General features: G+C 42.4%; 1 protein-coding gene across 2 annotated transcripts in view; it reads right to left on the bottom strand.

Annotated features, from left to right (window-relative positions):
• The window catches only part of TMEM150C (transmembrane protein 150C), an 88,798-nt gene extending 80,250 nt beyond the window's left edge, over positions 1–8,548 (bottom strand). For both annotated transcript variants that reach the window (XM_058547409.1, XM_058547408.1), the window contains exon 1: positions 8,501–8,548. The gene's annotated coding sequence lies outside the window, so the exon portion shown is untranslated. The remainder of the gene's footprint in view (positions 1–8,500) is intronic.
• Positions 8,549–19,108: the final 10,560 nt, after the last annotated feature.

A 19,108-nucleotide genomic window follows, 5' to 3' on the forward strand; every position in this document is an offset into this window, starting at 1 on the left:
TTGCACAAGTTAGCCTGCCACAGTTTCATGGATGCTGGAAAAAGACACAAGACTCCTGGGTCAGAGACAAAGGACTTTATTACTCATAGCAATAGCAGTAGCCGGAGTATCAGCATTTTCTTGCACTAGTTCCCCAGCTCCAATTCCTGCAAGTTGTCACAAAGAGGGCCTTGTAACTGCACACGCAGTGAGTAGCATTACTGGAGAGGAACTCTGAGCTGAGGGAACTCAAATCTATTATACTGGATATAAGCATGCCTGCCCTTTGCTTCTGAGGGCAACACTACCTGTATCATCCAAGACTGTTCACTACATGAACATCCTTGAAAAGACAGTCTAGAACAAAAGGGCAGTCAGTGCCTCTCTTTGTAAGACCTGTCGAAATGCATGGGACGCATGGAGAATTGTCTCCCAACAGGACGTATCATACTTATCCTCACTTTGTACATGAAGAACCAATGGCTTAAAAGCGATTAAGTGGGACCGGCTGAGTGGCATAGTGGTTAAGTTCGTGCGCTCCGCCTCATCGGCCCGGGATTCACAGGTTCTAATCCCAGATGTGGACCTACACACTGCTCATCAAGCCATGCTGCGGTGGAATCCCACACACAAAATAGAGGAAGATGGGGACAGATGTTAGGTCAGGGCTAATCTTCCCCAGCAAAAAGAGGAAGATTGGCAATAGATGTTAGCTCAGGGCCAATCTTCCTCACCAAAAAAAAAAAAGAGAGAGAGAGAGAGAGAGATTAAGTAATTTATTCCAGGTTACACAGCTAGTGACCCAGGTCTATATCACACCTAAGCCTATGCTGATGACACTTTCTTTCACAGTCAATGGACAGTACAACAGGAAAAGAGAAGATATTCATCACTCATTTGGTGATTCAGATGTGAAATCTGTCCCTACAGAGAGCAATTAACTATATATAATTTGTAATAGGCCATTTTTTTCACATTTTCTTCACGGACCCCATAGGAAGAGTATCAAATGAACAGGGATTGACAAACTTTTCCTATAAAGGGCCACATAGTAGAGATTTTCAGCTTCATGGGCCAGATGGGCTCTGTTTCAATTACTCAACTCTGGTGGCAATGCAGTCACAGGTAATATGTAACCAATGGGCATGGCTGTGTTCCAAAAAACTTTATTTACAAAATAGTCTGCCAACCTGTGTCCTCAGATAACCCAGTGGGATACAAAAAAGTTACATAATATAATTTCAACACACAAAGAAACAATGATTTAATTGAAAAGACAAGGTAAATATGCAATAAGCAAGCAAACCAGGAGATACATGGAACTGAGGTGAGTCGAGGTTCAACAGCAGAGTCCTGTTGAGTCAGCCGGGATAAAGAGCATGTCAAGAACTAACGTAAAATATTCATAGACTAAAAGTAGAATGGAGTCTACACATCATCTGTGTGATGACTGTGGTCATGCCAAGACTCTAAGAAATAAATTATGTGACTTCCAAAGGCTTTTTCTAGCTCTTAGATGCTCAATAGGGGAGCAGTTATCATCTAGAACAATCCTCTTTAATTTTCCATGTGATAAAATGAGTTAAAACCTGTGTTATGAATAAGGAGGAAGTAACAGTGAAAAAAAAAGTTACTCTGAGCCAGAGACCATGCTAGGGATTTCACAAATATTGTCCAATAGCTAATAAGCAACATCATTTCTGAATTGCCAGATTTATGGCTCTGTAAGTCAATATTCACTTGCCTCAGTGGCCTGATCTTAAAAGACCACAATGTGCCACTATTTGATCACAACAGTATCCTTTCCCCAAATTAGTTAATGGAAAATTTTTGTCTATATTTTTACAGGCATACACATACAATAAAAATTGTGGTATACAGGGCCGGCCCCATGGCTTGGTGGTTAGGTGCGTGTGCTCTGCTGCTGGCGGCCTGGGTTCGGATCCCAGGTGCACACCGACGCACAGCTTCTCCGGCCATGCTGAGGCCGCGTCCCACATACAGCAACTAGAAGGATGTGCAGCTATGACATACAACTATCTACTGGGGCTTTGGGGGAAAAAAATAAATAAAATAAAATTAAATTAAATTAAAAAAAAATTTTGGTATACAAATGGCAACCCACTGCTTTTCATACAAATCAATTTTTATGCCACATACAAGCTCAAATTATAAAGGAAAAACACCAACCAAACTGTCATAGAAAAGATAATCAGCTTTCTCAAGAACAATTCTATTAGCTGCTAAAATTACAGGGAGATAAATACGGTTCTTGTAAACACTGTGCTGTCACTGACAAGACTGGATAATTTTTCAAAATGACATACTTTGGAAGTCTGGGCTACGTGGGAACATAATACCACAAGGAAGAAAACTGTCACCCATAAGTTAATATTCCTGCTACCGCATGTATGCATAGTTTAGTTACCAGTGTTTCTATGTAAATACACTTTAAGTTTTAGTGAAAAACAGAATTTAGAAATTCCAGGAGACGTATTTCCTTTAGAAATTACAGGACAATTACATTACAGAATTCTAATTATAATTCACAAACAGTCCAAGTTCAGGAAAAAATAATATATCTATTTGGATTGCTTTACAATGGTATCAACATTTCTTAGTTAACACCTTTTCACTCATAAACCAATAGAATGAAAAATAATCTGAAAGACTATTTTATTGACCAGCCTAGTTAAAAAAATAGAACACCCATTTTAGCTATGTACAGTCCGTTTTAATTTATGCTTTAAAACCATTTAAAATATTTCTTTGGCAGCTAAGTCATCATACGTGTAAAATAAAAAATAAGAAGTCTACTTTGTTACTAAATGAAATGTCTGATGAAATGTACAGCTATGCTATTTTTGGAGACATTCATGTTTACATTTAGTTGAAAACCATTATAATTCATTATAATTACTTAAGAGTTAAATCACACCGTTTAAAGGACAGGCTAATTTCCTCTACTGCCATAGTTAATCACAATCACTTCTTAAGCTTTGTCTATACTTGCCTAAAAGTATTACATGACTTTCAATGTTTGTTCAAAGACACTTCATCTCACTCCTTTGTATTCCACAGATGGAGTCTGCATACTGTTCTCAGAGATGGACGTTTCTGCAGCCTTGAACAAAATCTGAATATCTTAAGGATATTTTTAGGATGTTAGATAGAGCCTCTGTACTTTTTAAAGAAGAAAAGTAACCATGATGACAAGCTGTGGCCTCTCCTCTTCTACTTGACAAGTGATCACTTATATTTAGTTTGACCTCTAAGGAAAACTGAAATCTACTTCCAAAATGAAAGATTGGACTGGGGGAAAAAAATATTCCCAGCCTCAATTTTAAGACATCTCCCTTTATATGAAATTCTTAAAACAACATTGTTTTCCATTTATTATATTAAGAATATATCATGAAGCATTTACAGGCAGGAAGTGATTTTGGAAAACAATTTAGAATGCAGAAAAAAGTGGGAGATTGATGGGATGGACATATCTATTCAGACTATTTGTGACTATTTGCTACAAACCAGTATGTGGAAGTTAGGAAGCGGGAAGGAAGACTGAACTCTGGAGACACAATTTGTAGTTAGTCTCTGGGACACCCAGGTTTCTTTGGGCACCAGGCTGTCTGTCCAAAGGCATTAACCTTCAGAGGCCACAGGCCGGCAGCAGTGAGGTCTCTTCCAGCCTATATGTGCAATGACTCCCCTCTCACCCATCCGGCCTCATCCTACACAGAAAACAGCTGTCATCAGCTCATTTCTGCCCTTATGCAATGCTATACAATGTTTGAGTCTCACAGGTCTGCAGATGTTCATCTGTGTGTATCACTATCGCATTGCAATATGGGAGGTGAAGTGGTTGAACTCGTGGGCTCTGTCACCAGGCTGCCCAGGTTCAGCATTCGGCATGGAGCCCTTGGTAAGTACTCAGTAACGCTGCTTGTTATTATTAGCTATTACATATGTCTTAGATCAGTGTTTCCCAAAATGGGCCCCAAGCCTAGTTTCAGAGGCAGTATTTTATATTTTACATCATGATCCAGTATAAGCACATACATTTATATAATAACAATACAAATAATGATCATGCTTATATAGTGCTCACAATATATGGCTTGGGCAGAGTAGAGTCAGGATTTGAACCCAGGGGTCCTGTTTCTGCAGTGCTCTTAACCACCACTCTCCACTGCCTCACAGCCTTGTACTTGCTCTACATGGGGGACCCAAGTTTCATCAAACACTGGTAACCCTCACTCAGAGGGATGTAGTGATCCTATGTTCCATTTCATTGAAAAAAATCCTGACCCTAACCTGTTAACGCTGATTCCATGACCAGGACATGTGGTTTGAAAAACACTATGCTAAATGTTATATGAAAAATTTCTTGGGAGACATTAACAATAAAAAAGTTAAATAAGTATAGAGATCTCATCTTAGAGGCTTTGCTATGCTATTGTGCACTGTAAATCTCCAAAAAAAAAAAAAGGGGGGGATTATATGGAACATTTCCTAAAGGTATTCAAGCATCCCCATCCTCTTGTGGGATGGACACTAATTTGGGAAATGTCATCCTAGAGTGTTAACACCTTAAGGACAGACACAGTTTAGGGGTTAATTTAACTTCTATTTTAGTTAGTGTGCACAAACACATTTGACAAATTTCTAAGTAACTGATTGAGGGAGAGTCCCTCCCAGAGAAGGAGAACCCCCAGGATCCTGAGCTCTGGCCTGCGGATAGGTATCCTAGGTGCCTAGGCTGGGGGACGGAGGGTCACTCACCCAAGAAATATGAGAGGCAGTGTCTTGCGAAAAAGTCTAAGTAAAAATATGTCCCTCTAAATGGTCAAAATAATGGCTTTAATGACAGCAAATTAGTTAAAAATTTGAAACAACATAGTAGATGCTAAATAAAATATCATTTCAATGGTTTTACTAAAAATAATGGTAGGCTATTTTTCAAGTGGATTTGTTCATCCACAGGGGCTGAGCTGGGGAAGAGCATCTGGGTTTGAAGCCCAAGGGAAAGAAACCAGACATGAAGAGCCCAGGAGAGGCAAAGGCTTTAGCCACTCTTTGAGGTACAGGTACTCATCCATCAGACTTCTCACAGGGTCTCTGTGATGGCTGGAGAAGGGGTGGGGAATGGCTGTGCATCATCATCAACTCCAACCTCTCTCCAAATCTCCCTCCCCTTGAAAAACTGAAAAATGCAGAAACTGACTCTAAGAATAAATGATTCTATAATGTGCAAAAGAGCAAATAATAAAACAAGTTCAAGAACACAGACACCTGAGGCCAAGCATCTAAACACTTCTGGGTGATGCTTACTTTTGTAACTAGCCAACATATGGAAATTAAAATGAGAAACTTGAATTTTAGAGTAGGGGTGAACTTCAGCATAAAACACCTTCTTCAGAGTAACTGCAAGTGTTTTTTCATAACAACAGGATTACAGAGTGAAATCTTACTCCCTGGTTCTATCAATGCCAATCTCCACTTTCTTCTAATTAAGGGATAATTGCCATCAAGTGTTATCTCTGTGGGAAATGAGTGGAGAGAATTTAGAACTTCACTGTCCAGTCTGGTAGCCACTAGCCCCATGTGGCTATTTAAATTAATTAAAATTAAACAAAATTTAAAATTCAGTTCTTCAATTGCACTAGACACATTTCAAGTGCTCAACAGCCACATGTGCCTCATGGCCACCATTTTGGGTAGATCATAGAACATTTCCATCACAGCAGAAAGTTTTATTGGACAGCACTGATCTAGAAAAAGGCCACTTACAGATGCTAAAAAGAAAACTGTTCATTTCTCACTTGGTAAAAGAGTTCCAAGCTCTCCCTAGCAGAGTTGGCTTGTAGGGTTGAATCTAAAGGCTATTGCCAAAGATTCCATTATTGTCTCAAAATATCATTCCAACAGGCCTAAAATCTCTTTGCATTAAGACTTTCCATTGCCACAAATTATCTTTCAAAATCCAAACATGCCAGGAAATGATATTTGGTGATAACAATAGTTTGTTAAAGTTCCACTAATTTACGAGCTAGTTTGCAAATGCTTAGAGTAACTTATAGAAAAACAGAAAGATACATGGCACCATCAGCACCAGGAATAAAAGTTTACAGTTAAAATAAGTAGGGATGCACTTCTATTGTTGCCTTAGGATAAGGAAAATATTTATTACACACCTGGGACTGTTCCCAACCTTTTCATGAACTTAGACTCTGATTCAATAACATTTGGTCTTTGTATCACATTTTGAACTTTAGTACATAGTTCATTTGAGCCTCACAGAACCTAATCGCCACTGGAGTGTGGATTCTGAGTGCTGTAGATTCTTCTCGTGAAGGCGACACTGAGAGGTAATACATTATCTTGTCAGTGTCTGTCTTGCTTAATTGGTTTCTGAACTGATCCCAAATGGCCAGATTATAGGGAAACCAAATGGCTGGGATTGCAGGGGCCAGCCAGCTTTTCCTCTCTGGTGGCTCCAGGCTGCCCTGCTAATCTGGCCACTGGACTGCAGAGGTGTGCCTAGGTCACAGAGGAAAAAAAGCAGGAGTACAGACAAGAGTGTAAAGCAAAGTGCCCTCCCTCTTGAGGATCACAAAGCAGGCAAAGTGAGCACAAAAAATCCTGCAAGCTCATCGTAAGCATGAGTGTCGTAGTTCTAGAACAAAGCCTAAACATTGGGCATTATTACGCTCACGCAAAAAAAAATTACTCCACAGAGCAAACTATCTCCCTTGCAAAGCAATCTGTGAATGGCATTTGATAAGAAATACACGAATTAAGCAATTCCTACAAAGCACTTAAAATAATCCAAGCAGATTGCCTTCAGCTAATGGCAGATTATAATAAACATGCATTTTCCAAATACTTTAATGTGTTTGTTCAATATCATAACATCGACCAACTAGTCATTATTGTTAGCAAAACTTCTTCTTCCTTTTATTTACCATGTCCAGTTTTTGAATTTCCAACTTGGGGAGCTTGCAAAACATTTATTAAATAATGTATAAATAAAAGACACACCATTAAAATTCCTATGCTTTGCCTTGAAGATTAAACTCACATTTCTAGTTCATTAGGAGATGGCCGCTATAGCTAATCTTGGAAACATGGTGTCTCTAGGACACAATAGAAGAAAAAGTTTGGAATTTAATAATGAGAGCTGAGACTAAAATTCTTTGATCTGCAAATATCACATATATGAGCCTAACACTTTTTCCTTGCAGACTTTAACTAGGTCAACTTATTAACTGTTACCATGGAGTTTGTACATCCACATTCGCCTATCCTTTTGATGAACTGCAGCCCGGGATGGAGTTACAGCCCTGCATTATTAAAACTCTGCCTTTGATTCAAGCAGAGAAATGAAGCAGCAGAAACTAATATCAACGGTTAGGCTCTGTTGTTGTAATAGATCCACGAACTTTTTTTTTTTTAATCCAAGAATTTGGATTAGTATATTTGGTTCCCTCATACGACCTTGCATGCAGGAAGTCAGAATGGGTTCACTCAGGGAGAGGGGCTTCCATTCCAACCCGGCTAGGTTCTCACATTCGTAGTCACAATTCTGGCTCAGCAGTGAAAGACAGTCTGGCCGGAATAACCCTGACAAAAAAATCAGTGAAGTGTTTGGGATATAATAAAGCGCTGTTGAGGTCGGGGTGGACGCAGGAGAGGGATGAGTAAAGAGAAAAGGAATACGAATTTAAAATGGAAAAATCCCTCTCTTTCTCGATTTGATTCATTTAAGGAGGAGAAAATCACCAGACAAGGGCTCTCTCCATAACCCAAAGCTAGTCACTTTTTTATTGCAACGGATGACAACCTCGGTAACCCACCCACCGCCGTCTCCCCGGAGAAACCGAAAATTCCATTTCTTCCCAAGCGTACACCCAGGACAGGAAAGCGAGACTGTGCATTTAGAGTGGGGGGCGGTGCACAGGGCAAGGCAAGTTCGTGCCTCCTCCCCGGACCCCTTGCTTCCCGAGCCAGCCTCCCTTGGCTCACGGTAAAGTGAACGGCGAGGGGCAGTGAGACCGGGAGGCCAAACTTGGGGTCGCTTCCGACCAGAGTCCACCCGACAACAAAAGCCCGGGTATCTGGATGGGGCGGCGAGTGGGGACACCTGTCAAAGGACGGGACCGGAGCCGCAGCCGGCGGGCGGCGCAGAGGCTCGGCGGGCGGCACTGCGGCGGCGGTGGCGGGGACCAAGCGCGCCGGCTCCACGCTCCGGGCGCGGGGGAGCGCTGCCGGGGAGCCCGGGACGCCGCCGGGCACCGCGCCGCGCTCGGGGCGTGCGCCCCCCGCCCGGGGCGCTGCGGGGAGGGGGCCGGAGCCGAGCAGGGCCCCGCGGCTGGGAGGACCCCGCCGCACAAGCCCCGCTGCAGCGCCCGCCACCCCCGGTCTCCGCCTCCCGGCTGGGCGCGGAGCCGGGCCCGACGCCCCCTGGCTGCCCGGCGGGCCCGGGCGGAGGAGGGGGCGCCGCGGGCGCCGCGCCTACCTGCTCCGGTGCGGCGGGGCCGCGGTGGCCTCGCGGGGCCGTGACCTGCGGCGGCGGCGGCGGCGGCGGCAGCGGCGGCAGTCGCGGCGAGGAGGGCGCTTCCTTCAGGAAGGGGTGGGATCTGCTCGCCCGCCTGCCCGGCCCCCTCCCGCCGCGCCGCAGCCCGCCCCCGACTTATTCTGGGGTCCCCGCTGCGAGACCTCCCGCGGAGAGCGCGACCCCCAGGGCCTCCAGCTTCACCACCCCTCGGGGCCCCCTAATACTTACCTGAGCGGGAGCCGAGTGTGGACTGCTTCTTTCCAAAGCCTTTGTGGACGCGTTTGCCTGGCGCTCCTCGCCCAACAAAAGGCAGGACGGAATCTGGGATCCTCCTCCTGGTGGTTATTTATTCCTGACCTGTTGTAACCTTCGGGCTGGGTTGCTTCTGTCCACACACCTAGGGCTTTTGCACGTAGCCGCTAAAATTCATCTTCATGGCCACTAGTTCGCCGCCGCTCAGCGCTCTCCCGCGGTTTCCTTTCATTGTCAAGAACAAACACAGGGCCAACTTGTGACCCTGGCAATGAACACCGGACTCCAAGGCCGCCCTCCCAGCTCCAACTTGCTCTCTTCCTCCCAGTGTCTCGTCCGAGTCAGTTATAAAACTGTATTCATCGGCATGTTCATAGCTTCCCCCATTCCCCCCCTTCACCCCAGACCCCATTCTACCCGTGGCACCATGTCAATGACCTCTAGCAGCAGTGTGGATCAATGCCGTTTTTATCACACGCTCATTATTAACTTCTGTTCCAAACATAGCCTCATGGGGCTCCCACAGTAGGTCCTCCTTTATCAACCTCCCTTAGTCAGACTGACCTCCATTATTTTGGGGGGGCCTCATACCACACCTGTATCCTTTCATCTGTTACCTCTCAAAGCACACGGTTCAAATTCTCCAATTCAGCATTCCAGAACTCTCCCTTCCCCCACAATTCTTGTGACTATTGTCTACGTATATGTATATTGATTTGTGGTTACTGTTTTCTCCTGGCTACTAGACGGTGAGCTTCTTGAGGCCAGGGACCTGGCCTCTCTCGTTTTCCTTACCTTAACAAACGGGACTGTCGTCCAGACGGTTAAAAGAGCAGAGACAAAAACTTAATTCTAATGCAGAATCCCCTCAAAGTATGTGCAAAATTTTGTGGGGGTTAGCCTATGTGTATTTTTCTGAGGAGAGTAACTATAGCTTTCATGAGACTCTCAAAGTGATCTGTGCCTCCCTCGAAGTTAAGAATTGCTTGAGGCGGGTTCATGAACCCCAGCTCTGATGTGACACTCCCACCCTGACTCCATCCCCTCTATGCCATTCATTTCTCTCCTGATCACTGAATGAGCCCTCTGGCTAGACCTTCTTCCAATCCATCCTTTTAAAACTTCTGGGTCCACCCAAACTATTAGTGATCCCTCCCAACCTTGTACATCAGAATCACCAGTAGGGGCTTAAAAAAATGCAAATGCCTGGATCCACCTCAAACCCCCTGAGTCAGAACTGGGGTGAAGGGTGAGGGGAGAGATGGGGCCTGGACGTAGGTATTTTTACAAAGAGCTATAGATGATTCTGACGTGCCTGTGACTGAGTCACTTCCTTTCTTGGAAATATGCTCCTTGATGTGTAAAATGCCATTACTTTTGCTTTTCTCTATGGAAAGATTGAGAATCCTTACACTATGTGTAATTTATTCGAACATTTTCATTTTCACTTAGAACCAAGCCCACTTTTGCTTAGGAAACCAGCTTGGGTTTGTAAAGATAGCAGGCTCAGCGCCATTTGTCAGCAGCACTAAATCACTGCCACCTTCATCTCCAAAATGTCCATCCAAATAAACCCAAAGAGTGAAATAAATTACATTCCTGACAGTGATATTGACAGTTGAAATATTATGTTAAAATGCTGGCCCTGGAGGAGAGTTGATTGCTGTAATGTTATGCTCTGTTAATGTCATGAGAGTTCTGGTGAAACTTCGAGAGAACCGAACACAACAAAACGTATGTTTATCTGTGCTTTTTCTTTTATTGGTCTTGGTATCTGACCCATGAAAATTTGTCCACTATGTACTCAATATGACCTTAGATATTTTAAATCATGTATGGGTGTAAAATCCAAAATAGTATCCCACAGCTGGCTGTCTTTTTTTAAAAATGTGTATAAAGATTCATCCCGTATTCTTAAATGATCTGTTGACAGTGTTCCAAAATGCTTCAGGCTTTGAGGAAAGAGCCAAGTACAGAACAAACAGGGTTCAAGGCCTGGAGGTAGATGCCAGCCACAAACTTTGTGGAAGAGGATGGAGACCAATATGCAGGGACGTAATCATTCCACGGGACCGCAATGAGGCACCATGATTTTGACACCATGTTGCTCTACTAAGTTCGTTGACCTAATGGTGAACCGCATGGGCATCCATCCGCCCAAGTAGGGATGGTTGTTTTTCTGATATAAATGAACTTGTCGTCTAACTTGAAACTACTACAGAACATTTAGAATTACAAAGAAATTCTATATTCTTGCTCATTTCCTTTCTCTTGGGCAGCCAATTTGTTGTGTTGATGATTCGAATCACTTCCCTTATTCAGTTGAAAAAACAGACTTGAGAAGCGCAACTCATAAATAAAATTCCCAGGGGTCTGGGAATCCCTGCTGCTGGTCGGATTACAATGAATCTCGTTATAATAAAAATCTCTCTATAACAAAGTTATTGCCAACAGTTATCCAACCACCAACAGTTCAAGTAATCTCCGATAAACAACAAAACCATATAAAGTTCATTGAAACGGCACTTGACCTATACCAACATCTACCTATTAAAGAAAACCTTATAGGGGTAATTGGAAAGAGAACAAGAATACATTTTGGAAACACGATGTTAAATGGGAGTTACTATTTTATTTCTATTTTGACAGAGGCCCCAGACAATAGTTGCCAACCACTCACATTCTGAACAGGGTGCAGGACTACTATGTGGGACTTGCAGAGGAGTGCTCCCTTAACCTCTCACTTACCTTGAAGGTATAACAGGGTTGAAGTGGAGGCCGACGAGACTGCTGTGGATTAAGAAAGGTTTCTGCAGAAGGAGTTGTAGGTGTTCTAAGAGGCCCCTCCTGTGCAGCCCCCAGAGGGAGGGCGAAGGGGGCTTTTCTCTCACCTGTAGTCTGGAGGGACCTCAGACAGACCTCTCAGAGAGCTCAGGATGTGTTCCTGCAGTGTAAGGAACACCATGAACTGGTATCTGGCTCATACCTGAGAAATCTAAAGGGCCAGAGTTGACAAAAGTGGCTTGAACACAGGGTAGGGACTATGATGGGGGAAGTAATTTACTCCCACGGGAGATGAGTCTAAGAGAGTGAGACAGACAGTGTGGGCTTGACTTTGATCCTGCCCAAGAGGGCTGCTTGGAAAGGCAGAGACCTCAGCAGAAAGAAGCCTGAGGTTTGCCTCTGGATGCAGGGCCCAGGGGGAAAAATCTAAGTAACCAGTCAGAAGCAAAACGAACTTGCCTGTGCCAAGGAAACGGGTGGTGAGAGACTCCCCAGGGTGGTGGTGATGAGGGTGGTTCTGACAAACCCATGAAAGTGTCCTTGAGAGACAGTGTCCTTTCCATGGCCAGAGGAAGCTACACTGGCTAGAGCCCCCCAAGGCCTTCCTGCCTCCTTAGCTCTCTGTCTTCCTCACTTTAACCCTGGAGGAGTTGGGCAGCCTAGTGAGTGTGGGAAGAGGGGAGAAGCACCAGGCTGGGAGAAATACACAGGGAGCTGACCATTACTCCCCTTTGCCTCTGAAGTATGGAGGGTTTTATTGTTATGTTGCACCAGATGTATTAATGACTGATGTAAGACTATTTTTGACTAAAAGTAACCAGGTCTTTTTATTATTTGAGAGTGACCCAAAAAGTCACAGGGCCTATGCATCAATTCATCTAAGGGGCAGGAAAACAACTAGCTCCCTAGAGCAGGTTGGAACAGGCATGATGGAGGAGAATAAAGCTGTTTTCTGATTAGGCCATGAGTCCTGCTGGGTCAGAATATGAGTGATACATTCAAATATAATGCACTCCATGTTATACCTTAAAACCTCTGAGGATGTCTCATTCTGGCATCTTACCTGATTTACAAATAAGTGAGATATACCAAGAATCCCTCTTCATATGTATATAAATTATAACTTAAGCTTTCCAACAAGAAAGTCAGAAGTCAAGATACTGGATTAAAAGAACCCGATACACCTAAATGTTGATTTAACCTGCTATTAAATAGCTGGCTGTGGTGGTTTCCTCATCTCTAAAGGGCTGGGATTAAATAAAAGGTCTCTTTCAGTCAGAAAATTCTGTTTTGAAAAGGCTATAGCCACATACAGCATGTCGTAGATCAAGGACCTATTAATTCTTTTTTTTTTTTTTTTCTGTGAGGAAGATCAGCCCTGAGCTAACATCCATGCCAATCCTCCTCTTTTTGCTGAGGAAGATTGGCCCTGGGCTAACATCTGTGCCCATCTTCCTCCACTTTATATGGGATGCCGCCACAGCATGGCTTGACAAGCGGTGCGTCGGTACGCGCCCGGGATCCAAACCCGCATCGCCAGCGGTGGAGGGCGCGCACTTAACCAATATGCCACAGGCCGACCCCAAGGACCTATTAATTCTTTAGAGTCGGCTCCACCGGGCCAGCAGCCCTGAGCCCAGCGTATCTGTGCTCAAGTCCTGCAGGGCTTTGGAGCGATGAGGGAGAAATATTTCCAGGCTGTGGACTGACAAGTATGGGGTGCCTTTCTTTGGAGGCCGACATGTGGCTGAGGTTGATACGATTACCTTGGTGACGGTTTCCATATTATGAACTTGGCGATTGCGATCTGGGAATCCCCAAGCACTTTCCTGTATTCTCTTGAGTGCTAGGTATTGTCGTCTCGCTCTCCTCTTCCAGGGGGGGAGCAGAGTTGCAAAGAGGTCTGTGACTGGTGCTCAGAGGGAGAACCTCAACTAAGCACCAGATTCACTGTTCTGAAATTCACTGTAATCTCATTTTCCCCATTTGAACTATGAGACTGTGGTTTTCTACAAAAGAATAAGCCAAAAGAGTGTGAACAGTTTTTATTTCAGTCAATCCCCTCTCTTTGGACTTTTTGCCAACGTGCATTAAGTTTATGGAAGGCATCCATTATTTATTTGATTAAAAAAAAAAAACTTCTAAATCAGAGAGCTAAAGGTTAAGCGTTTTATAGTATGATGTTCTTTTTGTCACAAATGACTGTTTTTGAGGAATTCAGATAATTCTTATTCAGTCTTTTAAAGTTCTAGCTAGGAGATATTGCTTCAGGCCTGTAGTTCTGTTGCCCCACTCTGCTGCCTGCTGCTCTGCTGCCCCAGCCTCTACCCTGAGACCTTGCCATGACCAGCGACGAAAGAGTTAACACAGAACGGAGTAGAGGGCCTCCCGGATCCTGGTGCACAGCCAGTGTCTGATAGCTAGTGCCCACTCTGCACTGGTTGTTAAATATTTTAAATATCACCCCTGGATGGAGCCTCAACTCCTCTCCTCTCTACCAGAAATATCTTTTAACTTCTATAATTGTCTCTCTGTCTGCCCTCTTAGAAGATGAAGGTCCTCACTTTATTTCCAGGTCTAACTCTAACAGTTGGTATTCTTTGTTCTGTCGTCTCCCAAGAATCTCTCGGAAGGGTATCTAATCCCTGCCTCTCGAGTGGCTCTTCCTCTATAAACATGGGCATATTTTCTCCATCCTAAAAACGCCTTCTATAGATCCTGCTTTCTCAGTCAAGCTCCTATTTCATTACTTCCTGTCCCTTCGCTGAGAAATTTCTCAAAAGCATAGTTTTCACTTGCTACCTCCTCTTTAGTCCAATCTTTGATTTACTCTCAGCCCTCCAGGAAGCTGGATTCCGCACCCACTCTGTTGGAAATGCTGCTTTGTAGATCCACAAGGAAAGACCTTGCAGGCACCGAGTTCCGTTGTGTGCTGTACAGACTCCTCTTCCACCTCCCTGTCCTTGAAACTCTCTGGTCCTTCTCTTCCTGGGATGTCGTCACAGGTCTCCTGGATTTCCCTCTTCCCCTCTGACTACTTCCTCATGTATTCCTTCACAGGAAGACCCCATATTGGGGAGGTGCTCCTCAGTACTGTGCCCTCCGTCCTCTCTCTTCTAAAACAGATCTCTCCCTCTGGGTGATGTTATCCCTTTCCAGACAACTCTCCAAACCCCATCCGTTATGAGTCTCTATCTGATGAGCCAGCTAGTGCCTCCAACTCATAACCAAATTCTTGGAACATCTTCTTATTTGTAGACCAGCCTGAAATCTTGGATTAGCAACAACTCCTTTTCTCTTCCAGTGAGCTTATCTTCACTCAGTAACTAAGTCCTATTTCTTGCTCCTACTTTTACCATGTCTTAGGAATCTGTCTCCTTTTCATTTCTATTGCTTTAGGGCAAGGTGTCATCACTGCCAGCAAACCCAGTTGCCTTATTTCCTTTTCTCCATCTCCACTCTCTCCGCTACTCCAATTCCCTTTCTCACTGTCCCCAATCTCTTTTTAAATGATTTTATTTTCATACTTTATTTCACTTTTTTTTAGATACATGATCCTATATGCTCAATTAAAAAGTGAAAAAATCCAAACATGTATAAAGAAAAAGTTAATAGTCTTCCGCTGACTCCAACCCCCTCCTTCCTACTCCAATGTTAACAGCCTGGTATACATCCTTTAGAAATTTTTTTCATGCTCGTACAAACATATATTCACATTTTTAACATAAAAATGGAGTCATAGTGCATATATTACTTTAGAACTCTCTCTCCTCACTTAAAAGTATATCATGGACATCTCTCCAAGTTAATGGATATAAAGCTAACTCATTTTCTTAAAAAAATCACAGCTTTATTGAGATATAATTCACATACTATAGAAGTCATTCATTTAAAGTGTACAATTCAATGATTTTCAGTATATTCAGAGTTATGCAAACATCACTATAATCAATTTTAGAACATTTTCATCACTTCGAAAAGAAAGTTCATACCCATTACCAATCATTCCCACTTTCCCCAACACCTCCCCCAGCCCCTTGCAACCACTAATCTACTTTCTGTCTCCATGGATTTGTCCATTCTGGAAATTTCCTACAAATGGAATCATATAATGAGTGGTCTTTTGTATCTGGATTATTTCACTTAGCATATTTTCAAGGTTCATCCATGTTGTAGCATGTATCAGTGCTTAAGTCTTTTTTTTTTGGCCAAATAATATTCCATTGAATGGATATACCACATTTTATTTATCGATTCATCTGTCAATAGACACTTGGATTGTTGACACCTTTTGGCTATTATGAATAATGCTGCTATGAACATTCATGTACAAGTTTTTGTGTGGATATATGTTTTTATTTCTCTTGGTGATATACCTAGGAATGAAATTTTGAAGTCATTGGTAACTCTATATTTAACCTTTTGAGGAACTGTCAGACTGTTTTCCAGAGTGACAGTACAATTTTACACTACCACCAGCAGTGTGTGAGGGCTCCAATGTCTCCAAATCCTTGCCAATACTTATTATGGTCTATTTTTTTTTAATTGGTTTTTAAATTATAGTCATCCTAGTGAGTGAAGTTTTATCTCGTGGTTTTGATTTGCATTTCCCCTGTGGCTAATGATGTTCATCTTTTCATGTGCTTATTGGTCATTTATAAATCATCTTTGGAGAAATGTCTATTCAGATAGTTTGCCCATTTTTAAATTAGGTTATTTGTCTTTAAACTATTGAGTTGTGAGGGTTTTTTATATACTCTGGATACAAGTCCCTTAGCAGATATATGATTTGCAAATATTTTATCTCATTCCATTGCTTATCTTTTCACTTTCATGATGGTATCCTTTGAAGCATAGTTTTAAATTTTGATAAAGTCCAAATTATCTATTTTTTTCTTTTGTTGCTTGTGCTTTTGGTGTCACATAAAAGACTTTGCCTAACCAAGGCCACAAGATTTACTCCTATATTTTCTTCCAAGAGTTTTATAGTTTCACCTTTTATATTTAGGTCTTTGATTCATTTTGAGTTACTTTTTGTGTATGGGGTGAGAAAGGGATCCAAATTCATTCTTTTGCATGTAGATGTCTAATTGTCCCAGCACCATTTGTTGGAAAGACTATTCTTTCCCCATTGAATTGTCTTGGCACCCTTGTTGAAAAGCAATTGACTGTAAATGTGAGGGTGTATTTCTGGACTTTCAGTTCTATTCTGTTGATCTTTATGTCTATCCTTCTGCCAGTGCCACACTTTCTTGGTTATTGTAGTAAGTTTTGAAATCAGGACATGTGAGTCTCCCAACTTTGTTCTTATTCAGGATTGTTTTGGATATTCTGAGTCCCTTCTATTTCCATATGAAATTTTGGATCAGCTTGTCAATTTGTGTGAGGAAGCCAGCTGCTATTGTAATAGAAATTGCATTGAATTTAGATCAAGTTGGGGAATAATTGCCATCTGAACAATATTTGGTCTTCCAATCCATGACCACAGGATGTCTTTCCATTTATCTAAGTCCTCTTTAATTTCTTTCAACAATGTTTTGTAGTTTTCAGAGTATAAGTTTTACATTTCTTTAGTTAAATTTATTCCTAAGTATTTTATTCTTTTGTTGCTATTGTAAATGTATTGTTTTCTTTTCTTTCTTTCTTTTTTCTTTTTGGTGAGGAAGATTGGTCCTGAGCTAACGTCTGTCCAGTCTTCCTCTATTTTTTATGTGGGACCCCACCACAGCATCGCTTGTTGAGTGGTGTAGGTCCAAATCTGGGATCCAAACCTGTGAACCCAGGCAACTGAAGTGGAGTGTGCCAAACTTAACCACTACACCATCGGGCATCCCAAAATGAATTGTTTTCTTTATTTTGCTCTGCCCTTTCCTCCTTTCTCTTCCCAAACCACGTGTTTCTGTGACCCAGGGCTGGTTTAGCTAATCCCACCACTGCCACCAAAATGTAAAGGAAAACCACTCCTCGTGTGTGTCTCCTCTACTATCGATACTCTACTACAACACTACTTTACTTCTGACACCAGATATGTGGGTTCTCCACACATCAAGAAATTCTCTGACACCAGCTGGGTGTCCTACAATTTAACTTGATTCTGACAGGTAGATACGCCTAGAGATAGCATCAGATCCCACAGGTTAGGGGTTTAATCCCATGACTGTCCCTCAACCCCACTTCAGATGCCAGTTGCAAGTCTAGTTTGTTACCTGTGCTTCTGACCAACCAGCTATTCAGTTAATTTGCTAGAGCAGCTCATGGAACTCAGGAAAAGAGTTTACTCATTAGATTATCAGTTTATTTTAAAAGGATATAACTCAGGAACAGCCAGATGGAAGAGATACATAAAGCAAGGTATGTGGGAAGGGGCATGAAGCTTCCATGCCCTCTCTGGGCCTGCCACTCTCCCAGCATCTCCATGTGTTCACCAACCTGGAAACTCTCCAAACCCTGTCCTTTTGGGTTTCTATGGAGGCTTCATTACATAGGCACGATTGATTATATCATTGGCCTTTGGTGATTGATTCAACCTCCAGCCCCTCTCCCTCCCTAGATGTCAGGGATGTGGTACTAAAAGTTCCAACCCTCTAGTCACATGGTTAGTTCCCCCTGGCAACCAGGCCCCATCTTTAGGGGCTTTCTAAAAGTCATCGCATTAACATAAATTCAGGTGTGGTTGAAAAAGACTTGTTATGAATAACAAAAGACACCTTTATCACTCTTATCACTTAGGAAATTCCAAGGATTTTAAGAGCTCTGTGCAAGGAGCAGTGGATGAAAATCCAATATATATATCTTATTATATATCACAATATCACTGCTGATGTATAGAAATACAATTGATTTTTGCATATTGATCTTGTTACCAGCAACTGTGCTGAACTTATTTATTAGTTCTAATTTTTTTTTCTGTGTGGATCCTAAGCATTTTCTACGTACAAGATCACATCATCTGCAAATAGAGATAGTTTTACATTTTCTTTTCCAACCCGAACGCCTTTTCTTTCTTTTTCTTGCCTGATTGTCCTGGCTAGAATCTTCAGTGCAGTGTTGAATAGCAGTGGTAAGAGCAGACATCCTTATCTTGCTCGTGATCTTAGGGGGAAAGAATTCAGTTTTTCACCATTGAATATGATGTTGGCTGTGGGTTTTTTGTAGACAGCTTTTATCGAGTTGAGGAAGTTCCCTTCTATTCCTAGTTTGCTGAGTGCTTTTGTCCTGAAGGGGTGTTGGATTTTGTGAAATCTTTCTTCTCTGTCTATTGAAATGATCATATCATTTTTGTCCTTTATTTTATTAATATGATGTATTATATTAACTGATTTTGGGGAGTTAAATCGTCCTTGAATTCCTAGAATAAATCCCACTTGGTCATGGTGTATAATCCTTTGAATATGTTGCTGGATTCTGTTTGCTAGTATGTTGTTGGAGATTTTTGTAGCTATATTCATAAGAGATATTGGTCTGTAGTTTTCTTTTCTTGTGATGTCTTTGTCTGGTTTTGGTGCCAGGGTAATACTGACTTCAAAAAATGAG

This window comes from Diceros bicornis, chromosome 8, assembly GCF_020826845.1.
Source record: "Diceros bicornis minor isolate mBicDic1 chromosome 8, mDicBic1.mat.cur, whole genome shotgun sequence".
Lineage (NCBI taxonomy): Eukaryota > Metazoa > Chordata > Mammalia > Perissodactyla > Rhinocerotidae > Diceros > Diceros bicornis.